Source organism: Callorhinus ursinus, unplaced genomic scaffold (genome assembly GCF_003265705.2).
Source record: "Callorhinus ursinus isolate GAN/ISIS: 27379988/994484 unplaced genomic scaffold, GSC_fseal_2.0 scaffold4, whole genome shotgun sequence".
Lineage (NCBI taxonomy): Eukaryota > Metazoa > Chordata > Mammalia > Carnivora > Otariidae > Callorhinus > Callorhinus ursinus.
The window spans coordinates 11,059,715-11,079,963 of NW_027397066.1; positions in this window are offsets into that span (position 1 = coordinate 11,059,715).

Consider the following 20,249-nt stretch of genomic DNA (forward strand, 5'->3'; position numbering starts at 1 on the left):
ATTTCTTAGGAAACAGAAAATTGCGAGCTCAGGCTACATCTTTACCAAACAAGATACAGTTATCACCTTCCCCTCCCAGGACTGTGATATCTGGGCCCCGCGCTTTCATCCTTAACCGTGAGCATCTGTTTAACCCAAACATAATCCTCTTGTTCCAGAGGCCACACGCGGTTTATTTCTTTGCAAAAATATGATTTGCCAAATACAATTCTGGCTGTTTCCTATGCGATCCGCTGTTTGGGGCGCTGGCCCCATCACGGCTCTTTGGAGTCAAGGGGCCCAGAAAGAATGAAATCATTACAGACTGTGGAGGAGTCCTCAGCCCTTATGCCTTTGTTATTTCTCCCAGTTCGCTCTACAGACCCTTAATTCTATTACCCAGCTGTAATTTGGCTCTGTGTCTCTCCAGCATTCTTTCCTTTCTTCTGCCCCCTTTCTTTTTAATCGATTGATTCATCTGTAATTGGATTTTCTCTGGCTCTTACAAGCTATTAAAAGTAGCTGTGTGTGTGCATGTGGGTGAGTGCGCTTTCTAACTAGGCCACACTTGCGAATGCCTTGCAATCCTGAATCTTGTTCGGGTTTCTTAGGATGAATTCAATTCCCTGGTTCCCTTTGACGTAGCCGGGAGTAGCAGAGAACATAAGGTTTGGAAGCCGACAAAACCATCCCGTGTTTTTAGTTTTGTGTGAGGCTGACATTTATTGAGCTCATACTATGTGCCAGCTGTTCTCCCAAGCACTTTACAAGCATTAATAACTCTCACCACATCCTTTTAGGGCAGTTACTGTCATTACTCCATTTTGGAATAATGGAGACAGGAGGAGGTTAAGTAACAGGCCCAAGGCTACACAATGAGCTAATGGCGGAGCCCTTGATCGTGATGCAACTTTCCTAAATTCTGTCCCTTCCTATCTGTGTGGGTTTCAGCACGGCTTCTTTTTTCTGCCTCGCTCTCCACATCTGTAGAATAAGTAAGAGTTGGTATCCCTTCCAAGAAGATTTTCAGAATGTACTGAGAATACAGTGCCTGACTCGCTGGGGCTCAAACACACGGGGGATCCCAGTAACCCCTGTGCTACGGATGAGACCTAAGACTAAATAAAGGAATCCTGCGAGCACGGACAGCGGAAATAGAGCTCTGGCCTCGGAAGCTTGCGTACCACACCACCACAGTCTCTCTTTGGACAAACAAGCAGAAACCACAGATCACTTTGTAAAATCACTACAAAGATTCTGTTGCTGGCAAGTCATTCCTCTTTCTAGTCGTCTGTTTTCCCTGATGTAAAATGATGGGGTAGGGTTAGCTGACCACCACCGCCTCTTCGGTAAGGACCTCAGGGGACAGGCTCAGTGCTGTCACCTCAAGGCTGCACCAACTCTTCCATGGCGATCATGAAGCACTTGAGCACGCTTAACAGTTTCATTTCATCTTTCATGCAATGGGGAAACTGAGCCACAGAGTAGTTAAGGAACTTGCCGAAGGTGGCAAGGTAAATGGCAGAACCAAGACCCAAACCGCACTCTCTCCACTAAGGCACAGGACTCCCCTAGTTGTTTCTAGGTGTAGGCTCTCAGGGAAGATCTGCAGAACTTGGCTTTGTCACTGAGACAGGGTGGGGAAGGGTGCAGGGAGTGTGAGTCAGGCTCTGGGAAGGGATAAATTACTGAGGGACAATGGACCAGCCAAACTGACTCCAGAATAACTTGTTGCTTGACCATCGTTATTAAGTTGTGTAATACTTCCAACCTCCGTTTTTTTAAACAATCTTATGGCTGATTTCACAAGTTGTTGAATGAAATAATGCATATGAAATACTTAGCACCACACCTGGTCCTCAAAGACTCATGACTTCCTAATTCATGGGAGTTATTACAATAATTATTATTGTTACTGCAATGAATTCTGAATCTTTAAATATGGTCTACATATGCAAATGTATGCAAGGTTTTTAAAATAGAGTTACCAGATTCCTTTTATATCAGATTAAGGTCAATTTTTTAAAATCAAACTTTAAAAATCCCTCCTAGAAACTGAGAACAGAATTGGTTCCAGTCCATGCTCTTCTGCCTGCCCCTCTTTCTACAAAGTCCTAATGCTGCTCAGAAAGACACAAAACAAAACACAGCTTTGTCACTCAAGGAGGGGGAGTCAGGAATCAGCCTCCACTGTGAAACTGCAGAGTAATAGAATCTTCCAATGTCTGGCAAACTCCACAGGCAATATTTGCAAAAGCAGTTTTGCAATGACCACACTCGGGAAATCCCCAAAGAATGTTTATAAATTCTGCAGATTCAGAGATTTAACTCTTAAGTTTTCCCAAAACCACATCATCCAAAAATGTAACACTCCTTTTCAAATTAAAATAGTGTCTGTGTATGACTTCTAACATAGTTCAGAAATATAATTTAATTGGACCAAAATTTCCAGACTGATCATTCCAGTATTGTTTGAAGTCATACGTAGTCATAAGCAATGTATAAATCCACCGGTGAGGAAGCGGTTCAATCACTCATGCCGTCTCTACAGTACTAGCAGCTACCAGCCAGGGGCTAGAGGAAGGAGGGCACAAGGAGTCACTGCCAATGGATAAAGAGAATTCTTTTGGGGGTGATGGAAGTGTTCTTGAATTAGAAACAGTTATGATTGTCCAACCTTGTTGCTAAAAACCCCTGAATTAATTGTATACATTAAAAGGGTGAATTTTATAGTATGTGAATTATCTCAATAAAAAAGGTAATAGAAAAAGATGAGTAGAATTCTTTGCAAATTGAGTCAACACACTAATAGAAAATCTGAAAAAAAATTATGTTCTAGAACTACACCTATTGACATAGATTAATAACTATACTTACAGAATAAGATTCAAAATACCGCATCGGGAGAAAAAAAAATCATGTCCCAGGGGACCAGGTGACCTATTTTGATGAAAAAAAATGATGTATGCATATATGTGTCTAGAGGGATCTAAAAGAACATATACTCATATGATTAATTTGTCATTTCTGGAATTATAGGTGGTTTTATTTCCCTTTTGCCTCTCTGGGGAGATATATATATTATATATATATAATATAGTATGTATAATATAGTATTATGTATAGTATGTGTACTACATAGTATGTATAATATAGTATTATACATATATTATATATATGTATATTTTTTATTTTAATAAAGGGAGGGAAAAGAAGAAAACAATAATTCTGGGGGAAGGGGTAGGGTAGATGAGAGATGGAGACATTTTACTTTATGCCTTCAACCAACCTAAAGTGAAGAAGCTTCCAGGATGTTTTCATTTCCGGTGAACCCGGCAGATGTGCTGTCCCCAAGCAGCCATCAGCTGCCAACAACACAATGGCACACAACAAACAATGCTTCAGTGTTTATGAGTTGACCGCCCTCCCCCATCTCCTTCATTTTGATTTACAAAAAGCAGGGACTGTTCTCCTGATAGAAGTAACAAGCAAAGCCAACTTCACTTATCAACTGCTTTTTGATAAACATAACTAAATGTCATCTATTATCGAAGAGACCCTATTTGGCCTGCTTTAAGTGATTTCTTAGTCGGTTGGTTCTATTTCACTGACATCAGGTACACAGTCATACCTATTGAGAAGCAGAGGAGAGGAAAACTATTTTCAGAGTGCCTACTACATGTCAGGTGGATTTCAGACAACACTGACAGTGATATTTACTTAAGCCCAACAAAGGACGCATGAGGGGAGTGGTTGGACCTGCTCTGTTGGAGACAGAGAGAGGCTGGTTGACCAGCATGAGGCAGCCCAACTGGTGGGTGGCTAAGCGGGGTCAGAATGCCTGTGTCTGACCCCCAAGAATCATGTTCTAATCCTCTACAACCCTCCCCTGCCCTTGGTCCCACAAGGTTCTTGTAGCCAGCTAATTATCAAACTGAAACATAGATTTCTGGAATGGCTTCTTTGAAATAAAATTGATCAGCTGCCAAACCACTCACTTACTAAATTGCTAGCGCTCAGCCCTGACCTTCATCATTGAGGATGAATCGCCTGCTTCCCCCAAGCATGCACACGCTCCAGGTGCTGTAAACATCATATGGAGGGGAAAAGGAAGACAGGGGAGTGGGGTGAGCAAGCCTTTCTCTCTGCCGCTACTCCACCCATCAAGGGCTCCCCTGGCCCCAGCCCTGCAGTTGGTCCCATTATTGCTTCCACCCCAGCTAATTATAGTCACTGATTACCTAACAGCAAGCCCCACTGTCACCTGCTTTGGCCTGACGGATTATGCCATCTGGGCCACGTGGCCAGGGTCCGAGAGCCACGAGAGGTCAGAGAGAGGGGCAAATGGCTCTGAATGGGAAGAAATGTGTTTACAGCCCTGACAGCTGACTGGGCCATTAAAGGGGCTTTAGCTGTGTGTTCCCAGCTGAAACCCCTCTCCAGGGGCCTCGCTATTAGCTAATGGGATGTGGCTGCATGTATCACTCTGGTTCCAAATGTGGACATGCTAGGGGACTGATGCATGCTCTCCTAAAAAGGAAAAGAAAACGGGCTTAGGAGAAACCTGGGGGCTCACAGTTGTTTGGGGTCCTTGTTGAAAGAGTATCAGCACATGCCTGCAGAGGCCATGCTCCATGGCCAGCAGTATTCAAATACATTTTCCACTTACTGCGCTCATGTACGTTAAATTAACGCGTGTATAAAGCACGCTTTATGACATGAGATAAGCTCTGTAAGGCGACTTCCATTTCATTAAGAACTTAGTGTCCTTCACAGCAGTGCATCTGTCTCAAACTTGAATGCGCTTGTGTATGACCTGGGAATCTTACCACAGGGCAGATTCTGAATCTATGGACTGGGGTGAGGGAGGGGCGAGGGAGCGCAGATCTGTATTTCTAAGGCGTGCTTAGAAGCTGATGCCACCGGTCTATGGACCACGATGCTTTGAGTAGCAAGGAACTAGTTAGTTATCGAATGACATTAAATTATTGAATTAACTGCACCAAAAAACCCTATAAAATAGTATTTCTCAAACTGTAGCACAGAACACGAGTCAGCTGAGGAGGCTGCCTCCACAGTTTTCAGTGGAGTAAGTTCAGGAATCGCTTCATACTCAGCATCTCCCTGGGAAATCCAATACATCATTAGCATATTGGAGCTGCGGAAGCCTGCAGTGATCTGTTCCATTTTAGATGTGAACAGTTTGCACTCCACTAAAAGTTTGGTGCTTTATGCCCTAGTTTTTGTTGCAACCCTCACTGAAGATTTGTTACTATCCCGATTGCTTAACCTGTCCCTAAATTTCTTGATTTGAAAAATGCCTTCTCAGCCATACAGAGTTATTCACATGAAACACACACACACACACACACACACACATGCAGGGAACACACACATACTCAGACTGTGGAGTAATGATTGCATAAGGCACCGCCATGAAATGAGGAATTATGGCAGTTAGTTTATTCTGAGAGCTTCTAAGCCCAGTGACCACAGCTTACCTGCCTTCCCCTATTCCCAACTTGGTGAGGAAGAAATGGATGAGGAAATATTGAAGAAGTGCCTTGTGGGATCATGAGGACTGCACAGGGAGTTGGTCTGATGACAATGGCCCACAGTCTATGGAAAATAAAGCTTCAAGACTGGTTTGCTTAAAATTTAACTTTAAAAAAAAAAAGCAAAGTTTACCAAACCACTTTCTTTTTTGGGGGGGGCACACAGCGAGAGAGGGAACACAAGCAGGGGGAGTGGGAGAGGGAGAAGCAGGCTTCCCGCCGAGCAGGGAGCCCGATGCGGGGCTCGATCCCAGGACCCTGGGAACATGACCTGAGCCGAAGGCAGATGCTTAACGGACTGAGCCACCCAGGCGCCCCTATCAAACCACTTTCTTAAAAGCGTTTTTACTCACATCCTAAAATGGTCACCATATAATATTAAATAAAAAATAAAAGACACCAAAATGGAAGACACAATGTAATTATAACTTGTAGGTGTCTGTGCGTAGCATATATATGTAGGGGTGTGTATGTATACACATGCACGAGTGTGTGAATGTGTAACTACACACACGACTTTGAAGGAGAAGAGAGAATCGTTAAGAATGTTTGCTTTAGAGTCAAACAACATTAGGTTCAAATTGCAACTGATCCAAGTTTCTTAACCTTTGGTTTGTATCTTCTGTGAGATGAGGCTGACAATTCCCACCTCAGGCTTATGGGGGGAATTAAATGAGATAATGTCTGGCAAGCACTTAGCACATTGCCTGGCTCAAATTAAACACCAAATCGGAGTTATGATTGTATCAATATAGAAAACGGGTGGAAGAAAACACACAAAATGTTCATAGAGGATCATGTCTGGGTGATGAGTTAGAAGTGATTTTGATTTTCTTCTTTGTACATTTCTGAATTATCCAAAATTATTCAAAGAACAAACACCACTTTAAAATTTTAAAAAATTATATAGCAAATTTTATGAAGTAAAATGTTAATCGTAGCTTTCTCTGGTTGGTAAATGTGGATCATTTTTATTTTCTTCTTTATACTTTTGGTATTTGAAATTGTCCACAACTCATTAGTTTTAACAATTTTTTTTTAATGTGAAAGCCATGCCCATCCATTTTTGAACATGTTGGGGAAATACAGAAAAATCCTGAAAAGAAAGAAAACATCATTTGCAGTGTCATAATTTCTCTGTTTTTGTTACCCTTTTTTAAACTTGTAAAGTCCAGATTCACATCTAAATGAATGGTCCCTTAGAATTGTTCAGTGCACAACATGGACAGTCATATTCAATGGTCCTGAAATAGCACCCCCATACACCTCTCAACCCACTCCCCAGAAGTCATAGACATGAATTCTTCCAGTATATGTATACCTCCATACATATGTATACATGCATACATGATCATATGATTAGGTACAGATGTCTTTATAAGAAAATTCAAGAAGGATTTTAGAGGCCACTTAAATGTAATAGATATTTCAGGATGCCTGGGTGGCTCAGTTACTTGGGTGTCTGCCTTCGGCTCAGGTCATGATCCCAGGGTCCTGGGATGGAACCCCATGTCAGGCTCCTTGCTCACTGAGGACCATGCTTCTCCCTCTCCCTCTGCCTGCCATTCCCCCTGCTCATTCTCTCTCTCTCTCTCTCTCTCTCTCTGACAAATAAATAAAGTCTTTAAAAAATATAAATAGATAAATGTAATAGATATAATTAGTCCCCCAAGATCAAGTCTAGGAGGTAGGCACCTTCTCCACGTGTCAGCTCACTTGAGCAAATATGCTTTAAGCATCTACGCTATTCCAGGGCCTATACTATTTACTAAGGAAACAAAAATGAAGAAGACACAAGCTCTCTGGTCTCAGCAAGCTTCTGGTCTATCATGGAAATGTGCATACAGTAGTCCCCCCTGACCAGAGGTTTCAGTTCCCTGCAGTCAACTTCTGTCAGGAAGCAGATGATGCTCCTGACATAATTAATGTAAGGTCAATAGTGGCCTACCACTACCTCACAGCGCCTGCAAAATTCACCCCCCTTCATCTCATCGTGCACGGCATTTGATCATCTCACGTCATCACAAGAAGGATGAGTACAGTAAGATATTTTAAGAGAGTGATCACATTCACATAACTTTTATTACTGTACATCATTATAATTATTCTATTTTATTATTAGTTACTGTTAATTTCTTACTGTGCCTAATTTATAAGTTCAACTTGATCCTAGGTCTGCATGTACAGGAACAAACATAGTATATGTAGGTTTTGGTACTACCCTTTGGTTTCAGGCATCCCCTGGGGGTTTTGGGATGCATCCCCCATGTATGGGGGCGATTCCTGAATTAGAAGTGTGTGCTGTGCCATGTGGCAAATACAACAATGGGAGCTGATCACAGGTCCAGAGGCAGTGAAGAAGAGATCGCAAGTCTCTTCTTCGGCCGAGATTTTGGAAGACCTCCCAGGAAAGATGCATCTCACCTGCATCTAAAAGGCCATGGGCTCGGGTTCCTCTCACACCCACACAACCTCAAGTTCCCCAGCTTCTGTCATGTCCAGGCAGGTCCCTGGTCTTGGGCTGGAATATGTTCCCACGCTTCCACTGCTGGGCAAACCCTGCTCATCTTTCAAAACTTCACCAGGAGTTCCTTCCTGGAAGCCTTCCCTTGCTACCTAACGTGGAGAAGATGCCCCTTCTCTCTGCACATGTGTCTTTATCATACACTTACCTGAATGACTGACGAGACTGGGAATCAGCATTTTGCCCTATTTATCGCTCAGTGATGGGGCAGGACTGAATAGCACACCCAGTACACAGCACTCAATAAATTTCTTCTTCTTCAAAAAAAAAACACAAAACAGTGCTAGAGTACTGCCACATCAGACCCATAACACACATGGCCCCTGATAGCATAAAGAGCACACATAGGTGAGGCACCTCGGTGGCTCAGTCAGTTAAGCAACCGACTCATGATTTCAGCTCAGATTATGATCTCAGCGTCATGGGATCGAGCCCTGCGTCAGGCTCCATAATCCGTGGGGAGTCTGCTTGAGAGCTCTCTCTCCCTCTGCCCCCTCCCTCCACTCTTGCTCTAATAATAAATAAGTCTTTAAAAAAAAAAAGAGCACATAGCATAGAAAACTGTTCCTCTGACCTGCGTAATTAGAAAAGCAACTTCCTCTGGGAACACACAGTTCCTCACCCTGCAGCTTTGCACACAGACAGGACCTTTGTGCTTCTTAAGGACAAAGTCCTCCAGGTTCAAGCCGCTCTGGACCAGCAAAGTTGAGGCTGGATTCCAGCCCTGACTCATTCAGCTGTGTGGCCTCTCCTCATTCAATCCTGCACCACTGCTTATGGCAGCTCTGCCGATCCATGGATGAACAAGAGATATTTCTTCTCGAGAAGGAGCTGAGAAGGAGTTCAGTTCAACAATCAAGTAAACCCACATAGCGAGTGGCTGCTTATAAAATGTAGAGTAAATGAGTAAGTGAATGAATGAATGTTAAGAAAAAAAAATAGCTGAATTTTCTCAGACTGATTCTAATGGTATTCGGTGAAGTCCTACTATGTGTTTGTTTTGTGCTCTCAGATCCGCTTGAATCAAATCCTCCCATGGGAGGTTTTAATTCCTTCTCTTCCTGGCTAAAGGCTATGGGAGGTCTCTGACTTGTTTTGAACAGATGGAATGTTCTGGTACAAAGGACCTGAGGAGCAAATCAGCATCGAGAGGGCTCTTTCAGGTGCTGTTATGGAAACTGACTCACCCCTGCTGTTGGCCAGGATACTCATCAGATGCGCCTTTCTCTCCCCCTGCTTTCAAGTAAAGCCTTTACTACACATGCACACCATTTTAACTCCGATGGAAGCAGTGATTAGTGGCAGGATCTTACCCCAGTGTTGTTTTGCTTTGTTTTTTAAGATTTTATTCATTTATTTGACAGAGAGAGAGAGAGAGAGAGAGATAGTGAGAGAGAGAGCACAAGCAGAGGGGAGAGGCAGGCAGAGGGAGAGGGAGAAGCAGTCTCCCCACAGAGCAGGGAGCCCGACTCTGGGCTGGATCCCAGGACCCCAAGATCATGATCCGAGCCAAAGGCAGACACTTAACCGTTGAGCCCCCCAGGTGCCCTGGATCTTACCCCATTGTTACCCACAGCACTGTGTACATGGTAGGCACTTCAAATGTCCTCAAAGAGTATTTCCATGCTACTAAAACTCTTGTTTGACTGGGTGGGTTCCATGGGCCAGTCATTGGGTGTGACAAACATGGAAAAAGCCCAGGAAGGAAGCTGCCCCAGGAAGCTGCAAGAGTTGTCCGAGTTTATACCACCAGTGGGGAAGGGCCTGGCTTGAAACCTGGGGCTCCTGACCATAACAGAGGGCTCTTTAAGTACCACAGAGCCGTCTGGCCACCCAGGAGGTGACTGGGAAATGCCTCTGAGGTCCCCAGACATCAGTAACAGCAGAATCAGCAATGTCATTAAAACACAAATTATAGCCCAAGGTGGCTTTAAATACCTGTGGGACCAGGCCTTTGCTTTACAATTACACAGCCCCTGCTCCCGTCCCAAGTCAGAACTGTTGCAAAAGCATCCTCACTGGGTGTTCCTTCCCCCTGGTCACCCACCCCAAATTTTGTATTGTTTTTTTTTTTTTTCTTCCCCAAACAACACTGGAATCAGACCAGCTCTCAGACCATCCACCAAATGCAGCCCCAGCTTCTCAGCCCAGCTTTGGAGAGCCTCTTGTAACTGACCTCCCCCCGTGCTCCTGGCCCTTTCCACATTTCTCCAGCAGACTCTCTGCTTTGGCCAGAGGGAGGCCTTCTCTGCCCTGCTAACATACCTGAGGCCTTCCCTTCTGCCGACTCTAGTGATGCCCCGCTCTGAAAAGCCTCTCCTTCTCTCTCTACCATGAAAATCCTTTTTATCCTCTGAAATGTAACAGTGAAGCCTTCTTGGACCCTTGCAATTGAAATTGCTGTGCTGGATCTGACTTCCTACAGCACCTTTGAAATCTACTTTGGATGGGACACTTAGTAGATCTCTCTTCAGCGGACACTCATCTCTCTGGGCACAATCACATCTCCGTGAGATGTAAGTTCTTTCTCCCAGAGAACCACATCTTTGACAAAACATGGTGGGCAAAATCTCAGGCCCTGGAGTCACAGACCTAATTCTAACCCTTTAACTGCCTTTAACTGTCGGGCCTGAAGCAAATTTCCTTCCTTTCTAGGTGTCAGGTTTCTTATCTGTTAAAGGGGCATAATAATAACCATTATATGGGGTTGCTATGGTGTTTACTAAGAATGCAGATTGAGGGGTGCCTGGCTGGCTCAGTCAGTGGAACATGTGACTCTTGATCTTGGCGTTGTGAGTTCGAGCCACATGTTGAGTGTAGAGATTACTTAAATATAAAAATCTTAAAAAGAAAAAAAAAGAATGCAGATTGAGCAAAGAGAAAGTACCTGGCATAGCAAATGCTCAATAAATATCAGTCACTGCTATCATGTGAAAGGGTGGGATGTATTCAGGGAGTTCCTGTGGTTCAGCAGCAGGTGGAGCTTTCTCTGTGAGGGGAGAAGGGGTACAGATGAAGTTGGAGAGCTAAGTCAGGTGATGAAAGGCCCCCTACACCACATAAAGGAGTATGGGTTTACCAGGAGGACAAGAGTATTTAAAACCATTTGTGGAATGGTTTTAAGCAGGGGCAGGACTGATCTGATTTACATCTTAAAGACTTCCCCGGCTCCCATGGAGAGGATGAGGTAGAGATTAGGTAAAGTCAAAAAACAAGTTAGAAGGTCATTAGAGTCACCCTGGTGAGGGCTGCTGAGTGTCTGAGATGGTGGCCCTACATGACTCGTGAAATGCCTTCCATCCAGAAGCTAGTCATTCAGTGTGTGAAGTGAATGACAGTCCCTGACTGCTGGGAGCTGGAGTCTACTGCGGGGAGCCATAGAGATAACTGAGGAAGTACAGTCAATGCAAAATGATGGGGAAAGGAATATGGAACCCTTGGAAGCAAAGAAAGAGAAGCACCATCTACATCTGACAGGGAGGGATGCTCGAGGAAGGTTTTAGAGAGGACATGCCCTGTGAGGGCTCCATCTTTTCTGAAGGATCCCTTATGCTCTCTTTAGGGTGACCTGGATATAAATGCCTGGACATTCTAATATAGTCCATTGTCCGCGGGAGAGGAACTTCCAGCATGTATTATGGATGGGAATAGAACTTGGTGAGAATCCCTTTTGAGGATAAGATGCAAAGATTAAAAATCTCTAAATTTCATGTTCATCCTAACGCTTCGAACCTTTAATCTTCCCTTTGTGCTGTTGTGTCAGTGTTTTGGATTTTAGAGGGCAATTATTTGAAGAGGGACAATCTTTTTTCTCCTGTTGTATCTATCTATCACCTATCTAACTATTTTTAAAGTTTTCCTGAGAAAAACTTGTTAGAGGAAAACAGGAGCTCTGAAATGAACTGGAATTTAATGTCATTCCATTAACATTTCAGAAAATGCCAGCAGAAGCTTGAGGAGAGAATTACACACAAAGGAAGCAAATCGGGGGTGCCACAGGTCCACCAAAAAGTGTTTCAAAATGGATTGTGTCACCAAAATTATTTGCTCTCAACAATTTTAAACTAAAATAATGTTTACCTTGGGACGAATGGTTTCTAATTGGGTTATCCATTAGTGATTGGGTGCAGAAGTCATGAGAAAATGAAACCTAATTTGCAAGCCTCAGACAGGAAGGCAGTGATTAGTTGTGGAAGGTGAGAAATGCACCACTCCAGGGCCCTATCTGCCTTCAGATGTGCCAGAAAAGGGTAGCGTAGCCAGGGACAAAACCAGCAATGCCCAGAGTGCCAATGAAAACCCACTGTTTCATAGAACTTTACAAAGCAGTTTCCCACGCATGATCTTCTTTGATCTCACCACCGCCCTGAGAATAGACAGGGCAGGTGCTCTTGTTTGTCCTCCTTTACAGCTGTGGCAACTAAGATTCAGATGACTCACCCAAGGTCACAGAATGGGGGTAGGAAGGAGCCACAATTCAAGCCAACTCCTTTGACCCTCAATCCCATGTTCTGGCCACAATGCCTCTCAAAAGCCTTTCAAGAGCGACAGCTCATAGTAAGAGTCTTGGCAATGAAGTATAAAGGTAGCCAATATACTAATAGGTATAGAACAATTGCATAACACTTGCTTGACCCATGGCTGCTGGGGTCATAGCCACAGTGATACCACTGGTGAGGACCAGCAGGGCAGCTGTTCTCAGCTTAGGCTATACTTGCCCCTCTAGGCAGGGGGAACCCAGACGAAGAGACTATAATGAGTAGACCCTTGCATGAGACAGACTGGAAGCAGAGTGACAGGAGAGTTTAACTGATGAAGCCTTGGTAGAAAACTACTATTCTTTGAAGAAGTACATAAAACAACACTTAGGACCCTCCTGTGGTTAGCATTAAAGGATGCAAAGAAGCAGGTACCTTGTCAGGTTAGGAGACACACTAGGTTAAGGTAAGGCACATACACCAGAGACAAATCTTTCCCCACTGCCATAGTGATGAGGGGGTCCACTGGTCCATTAGAGAAGAAAACTGGAAAATGTATCAGACCCACCAACAACTTTCAAAGACTTCCTCAAGTGACCTGGAGATGAATCCAAGTTTCGTAGGAGGATTCACAACACCCTGTGAGGTCCCACCCTTGCTTGCCTCTTTAGCTCCATTTCCCATCAAACTCCACCCCACTCCATCACATACCACACATGTATACCACAAGCAGCCCACAGAGCCACTCCACCTATCCAAATACTCACTGCTTCTCCTCCTTTACTAGGGCATATTCTCTCTTGCTTCTAGGCCTTGATGCATGCTGTTCTTTGTACCAGCTTCATTTCTTCCTATCCCAACAGCTTAGCTCCTGCTCATCCCTTGGGTATAAACCTACAGGTCACTTCTGTCCATCACCTCTATTCTTCTAGGCTAAGTTCGCCTGCCATGCTCTCCTATATCAGTCTGCACTTCCTGAAATCTCACTGTAATTGCTTGATTCATATTCCAACCTCACTACCCAGCAATGACTTGATAGAAGCAGGGATTGCTAGCACTACAGTAACCCCAAGCCAAGCACATTTGTTGAATGATGGGATAGATTAATCTTTTAATTAATTTAGCTGGTGGTAAAATCTAGTAAACAAAAAGCATTTCTCTGTTATAGATGGTAAGTTTAGTTGGTCTCTGCTCAACAAACATCCAGCTGGACAACCCTACCATGTCTTGTTACATAAGCACCTGAACAGACTGCTAGAGTCAAGATTCTGCTGAAAATGTGAGCAAGAGAGCTGTTTACACAATCCTGACTTAAGAAGGCTTATTTCTGTCTGGGTGTGATCCAAGGAACTGAGGGCTTTAAATAATTGGGAAAGACATTATCTTTGGAAACTAAAATCCAACCCCTGTCCCTTGGTTCCTGCCAAATATCTCCCATAACCCACATTAAGTGGATTACTCTGTCCTTAATCACATGCTAAATGCCTGCATCTGTGGTTGGCATCAGTGGTCGTAAGGCAGCTGCATCCACTGCATACAGGTCCTGCTATTACAGCAGAAGTGTTGGGTAAAGAGCTCCAGGTAGTGGGTGAGAGTAAGATCATTCATTCATTCATTCATTCATTCATTCATTCATTCATTTGTTGGACCCTGATTAAGGGTCAGTCACATTCTAGGTACTAAACAGAGATAAGACACATTCCCTTTCTCCAAAGGAGCTCCCTGGGGAAAAAAAGGTGTTTGGAGAACTCAAACTTCCTTAAAATCACTTATTCTTTGCCTCTTCAGTTTTAATGTGTATTTAAAATCACCTAGGGATCATGTAAAAGTAAGATTCTGATTCAGTAAGTCTGGGATGGAGACAAAGATTCTGCATTTCTAATAAGCTCCTGAGTGACGCCAATGCTCCTGGTCTGGGAACCACACTTTGAGGAGAAAGTATCACAATATGGTCTATATGGAGGCAAAAATTATAACCTTATAACCTCATTTGATTCTCACAAAAATGCTGGGAGTAGTTAGGGAAGGTACATTATGACCCTTTCATAGATCAAATCACTTAGTCTAGAAGAAATTGGCTGTTTTTCCCAATGGTATCACCTGGTAAGACCAGGATTGATTTATTCATTCCCAGGACCTGAAATCACCAACTTAATCATCCGTCTAAATGCCCTCTACGCTGAGCTGCTGACTATAGCCACGATGCTCTTCCACCTCAGGACACAGACCTGGCATCCACCAGGTAGCCTCCCCAGCCCCAAGATGACACACCGGCAGCTATGGCCCTCTCCTCTGTGATTGGCCTTGGTCGAACTTCAGTGGTTTGGTGATTCCCAGGACAATGGACAGAGGGCCATAGGGAGCAGAATAAGAAGGGAAGTATGGATTTTCCTGAGAGCACCTATCACCTCTGGGTCTCAGAAAGGTCTCTGAGCACCTGTCATCTCCTCTACACTTCCACTGTGTCTCCACTCAAGTTATCTGCAGATGGCAAGCCACTGTCCTCAGGGCAATGGAAGAGAACTGCACTTGCTGAGCACCTACCGGATGTAGGACTCTGCACAGGTGTCTTCTCTGAGTTAGTTCATTCAACAGGTGCAGTGTGGGTTAAGATCTTCACTCGTGAATGCATTCATTCAACACTAGTTAAGAGCCACCTATGTTCTGGGCACTGAATAGAGATAAATATAAATAAGACACATTCCTTCCTTTCAAAGGATACTCAGAGATGGTGAGTGACACGTGAAAATTACCCAGCTAGGAAATGCTGCAGCAGGGGCGGGAAACCACTATCTCCCCAGCCTAAACTCATCACTTTTTCCAACCCCATTGAACACTTAAGACCGGCAGCCCTCATCATCTGAGGAACCTGTTAATAATGCAGAGATGATGATTCAGTAGGTCTGCAAGAGACCTAATTATCCACATTTTCATAATCACACCAAGGGATTCTGATTCAAGCGAACTTCAGATCATACTTTGAGGACAATGACTTCACACCAACTGTGGAAGTCAGACAGGAGCACCACCTATTTAAAGGTCTCCCTGGGAATCTGCCTGATGCAGAGAGAACAGACATCCTCCCACCATGGACAGACTGACTTGGTTGGAAAGAAGAGTACAATTATTGCATCCAACCAAATTTGGAAGCAATATAACAAGTGTTACGTCTGAGGCCAGGAATGCAGCCATGCTAGAATGCTGCAGGACTAGCAGGGTGTGTGTGGGTAGGGCAGTTTGCAGGTACCACCCCCACGCTGCTCACATCACATCATGTTATTATGATGGATGTTCCTCCGTGGCAGTATCCTGCCATGTGATTATCATTTTATAGTTCTCAACCCCACAATCTTAAGGGATGGTCACTGGGGTCCTTAGGTTGGCAGATGCCCTAGATAAACATACTCCCCTGGTAACCACACAGCCAGGGTTAACCCTGGGCTCCTGGACCCTAAAGGGAATCAGCTGCAGCTGACATAGAAGGGGAGCACAATGAATCCATGTTGACAGGTGAGCTGAGCCCAGCTCAACAGACTGAAGACAACTGAGATGGTGGGAAGAGCACTGGGCTAAGATCTGACCTAACCATTAACTGACTGCAGGAGCCTCAGCAAGTCAGGACACTGTTCTGGGTCACAATGTCCTCATGAGTAAAACGCTTCCAGCTCTGCCTTTCTGGAAGTCCTTAATTTTGCTATAGGGAAAAGACACTTGCTCAGCTCAAAATGATAAGTTGAGATCTACTCCTGGCTCTTTTCTCATTGCATCTTTCACTCCTGGAAGACCGACCCACTCTCCAGAAAACATCTGGTTTCTCTCATCCCAACTCCACCTCCCCCATCTCTTTGCAGGGTTGGGGTTATATCACAGAATAAAGAAGATCTGACTCAGGAAGGGAAAGAAAAGGGACATATCCCAACAGCAGGAGTTTGTAGCTTTTCTTTCTAGGATGTTGCCATTAGCCTGAGTCAATACCACCACCTTCCAGACTCTGTTTTTCTATTTTAAATATTAAATTCTAGAAGACAGAGAATCCCATTGGCCCAGGTAGCATTGGATGCCTACTCCCGACTCAAGCCGGTATGGCCAGATGGGCAGGATCACTAAATAGAAACATGACCAGTTAGACTCCACTGCCTGTGACAGGCAAATCACAGAGAAGGTGGCAGCCATACCAGGGCTGGACACAGTGATACTTTCTGGGGGACCTGAGCCTCTCCTGTCCTTCCAACTCATTTCCACCTTCTACTGATGCCCTGTCCTTTCCTAGGTCCCCATGTCAAACCCTGGAAACTGAACAGCTGCAGGATGCAAAACTCATAGCTGAACTGCACCAAGAGTGTCAAACTTGATTCTCCATAATGTACCCACTACCAGCTTCTCCCTCAGGATAATGTCATTTGTTCTATCCCCAGAGGTCAGTCCTCACTTAGAGCTCATGAATTCTGGAGTTGGGTATAACACTGGCTATGATCCACCTAGCAGAACGCCATCCCACTGCCGTCTTCCAGAAATCCTGTCAGGAAAGCTTTATGTAATTTTTATTATGGTGCAAAGGTCTGTGCTGGGTGCTGGGGATAAAGCTAAGGCCATACATACAAATCCCTGCTTCTAAGACAGCCATCAGAAGAGAGACCAGAAAACAGGCAACAATACAACCAAACAGTCCCACGTGCTTTCATGAGCCCAGTAAAGGAAGTTCAGGTAAGGGGAGACTCAGACAAGCATTTCCAGGGAGAGTGGTGCTTTCCTAAAGTGTGTCCGAGAGAAGGAGTAGAGGCTAATTAGAAGAAAGGAAGGCAGAGAATATAGGCAGGAGAAATAGCATGTGAAAAGACTCAGAGGCATTCCACAACTCAGCAAAGGAGGGCAACGTAACCTGTGAGGCAAAGAATCCAGGAGGATGAGGCTGGAGGGCTGGGCAGGGGCTAGACCCCGTCAGGCCGAGTCAACCAGGCTGAAATCTGTGCGGTGTGGAGAGAGGAGGGGAGTGGGTGACGGAGGCAGGTGCCAGCAGGGAGGTGCCTTCAGTCATCCAGACGGGAGACAATAAAGATACACTGCAAGGTAAAATTTAAGCTAAGATCTAAGAGACAAGGAGGAACCAACCGCAGAAAGATCAGGCAGAAGACTATTCTAGCTAGAGAAACAATGTGGAGTCCTTGAGGAGGAAACATGCATAGCTTGTTGGAGGAAGAGAAAGCGGGCTAGTGAGGGGCTGAAGAAAATAAGCGCCGTGAGGTCTGAGACGCACACAGACTAAAGGCAACCCTGTAAACTGGGGGAAGGTGTTTCATTTCTCTTCCCAGGGACGTTTTTGGAGCATTTTAAGCAAGCAATGTACATGATCTTTTAATATTTATTTTTAAAACTTCTCCTTATTGTGCAGGCAGTGAACTGAAGGGAGGCAAGAATCAAAGCAGGGAGAGCAGATGGGAGTCTATTTATTGATGCATTCCAGGCAAGAAGGAGGGTGGCCTGGGATTGGGACAGTGGTCAAGGGGTAGAGTGGCATGGGCAGACTGGTGAGAAGTATTGGAAACAGGCATTTCCTGAGATGCAAAGACTGGCAAAAGAATGAACAAGGTTATCCTTGGGGGCGGGGGAGAGGGGGATGGAGGCAATATGGGAAATCAATAGTTTCCTTATGTTTGAGGTGCATTTTAAATATTTAAGTGGAGATGCCAAGTAGTAGACGGTTATAGAGGTTTCCCTGTGGGGCTAGAGACATAAACCTGAGTGTCATTAGCATATCCTCGGCATTTAGAGACATGGATGAGGCTAGATAGATAGAGTGAGACAGAGAAGAAAAGGAGATTTGGGACCAAATCTTGTGGCCCTTCAACATTTTAAGATAGAAAAGAGGAGAAAACTGAGGAGCAATATAGTCTCCGAGATGGGAGGAAAGAGAGAATATGGTTTCAGGAAAGCCAGACCAGGGGTGGGGAAGGAGTGTATTTAAGATGAAAAAGGATGAAGAAGTGGCCAGCTCTGGCTAATTTTACAGAGAGGGCAGGAAAAATGAGGACTGAGAAATAACCACTGGATTTACACCCCCCAGACCCTAGGACCACGACTGGTACATAGTAGATGCTCAATAAATATAGGTTGAATTAATTAGCTGAAGAATCAAAGCCAAGGACAACAAGTTCAGAACATTTTTGGCTTCCAGGGTACCACTCCTCATCCTCCTTCTCCTGTGACAAACATTGATAATCAATTACTGGTTGTTGTTGTTTTCTTTTTCTTTTTCTTTTTCTTTAACCCAGATTCAGCCTTGGAATCCTCCCACTCTAGGCAGGCACTGTCAAGTAATTGGAACTATCATATAAATTTAAGCCTATGTGCCATTCCTGGTATCCACTGAAAAGTCAGGGCAGGACTTCATATCAGTTATTCAACAATGGAACCTCATTAAGGCAGCTGTAGGAGGAACCACAGACATCTGCAAAGGGCACTGCAGAGGGAATTCCTGCTTATACAAGGATGAACCAGGTGACCACTAAAACCCCTTGAAGAGTCCATGGTTCAGATGATAGTTCTCCCTACCCCAAGCATGCAACCACCCAAGACACAAAGAGAAAACTTTAGCCCAGTCTAGGTTAATATGTGTAAAGTAAATCTTCCTTAAAACTTCTCCTATGCATTTTTCCCCCTTATCTTTATTGGCCTCCTGAAATGCCTTATCTGCAAAGGCATGATTCTGTTTTAAATCTCTGTCTATGCACACAATTACCATTTCTGCTTCTTCCACAAGGTAAAAATGAATCATAAGATACAAGACATTAACTTAACTTATCCACCCAGCCATAGGCAGACTGACTTCATCTCCAAATGATGCACTCCCCCACATAAAATAAAAGCAGACGGTTTTATTCTTCAGTCCAAAGCACTTAGCATTGCGGAGAGACATCTGCTGCAGGCAAATCTTGGGTCTTTGGAGCTTTAATACTTTAAAATTTATTCCTCTCTACCACCTGGAGGCCCATGAGTCCATTTGTGGACTTTTCCACCTAATGCTGCCTTGCAAGCTAATGAGCAGTTGGTTCATAGACATGCAAGTTGCAGCTCTTCTATGAAAACTCCTATATCCACACTGCAGCAGAAAGGGCAGAATATTAACCATCAGGAGCCTCTCAGTACCCTCCATCTTTTCTTACCTTTATTAATTACTTCAACGAACAAGAACCAAGTACCAGATTCTATGCTGTTTTCTAGAGTAGAATCTGGAGATATAGCAAGGAAAAAGATATAATTTCTTTTCCTAGTTGGGGCTCATGAATGGGCTTTAGAAGTTCTATGTATCTCTCTGAAGTGATAGGCAAAATGCTGTATGCGAACATATGCATATAGGTCTCCTGAGTGGTCTATCATTCTCATGGGATTCTGAACTCAAAAAGGTTAGAGATAAATGGGAATCCAAAGGTAGCGCTAACATTTTCCTTTCCTTCATCCCCAGTCACATACAAACCAATCACCAAGGCTTACCAGCTTTTCTCTTGAATTGCTCTAAAACTGTCCCCTACTCTCCATGCCCCCAACTTGCTCCAAACTGTCCTACCCCAATGGTTGACTAAAAACAGCTTCCTCATAGTCTCCCCTGACCTCCTCATCCTCTTCCAATCTGCTCCAAAGGGGAGCCAGCCATGTGTTTTCAGATCCATAATCTGATCACTTCAATCCCTTGCTCAAAACCTCATGATTCCCCCCGAG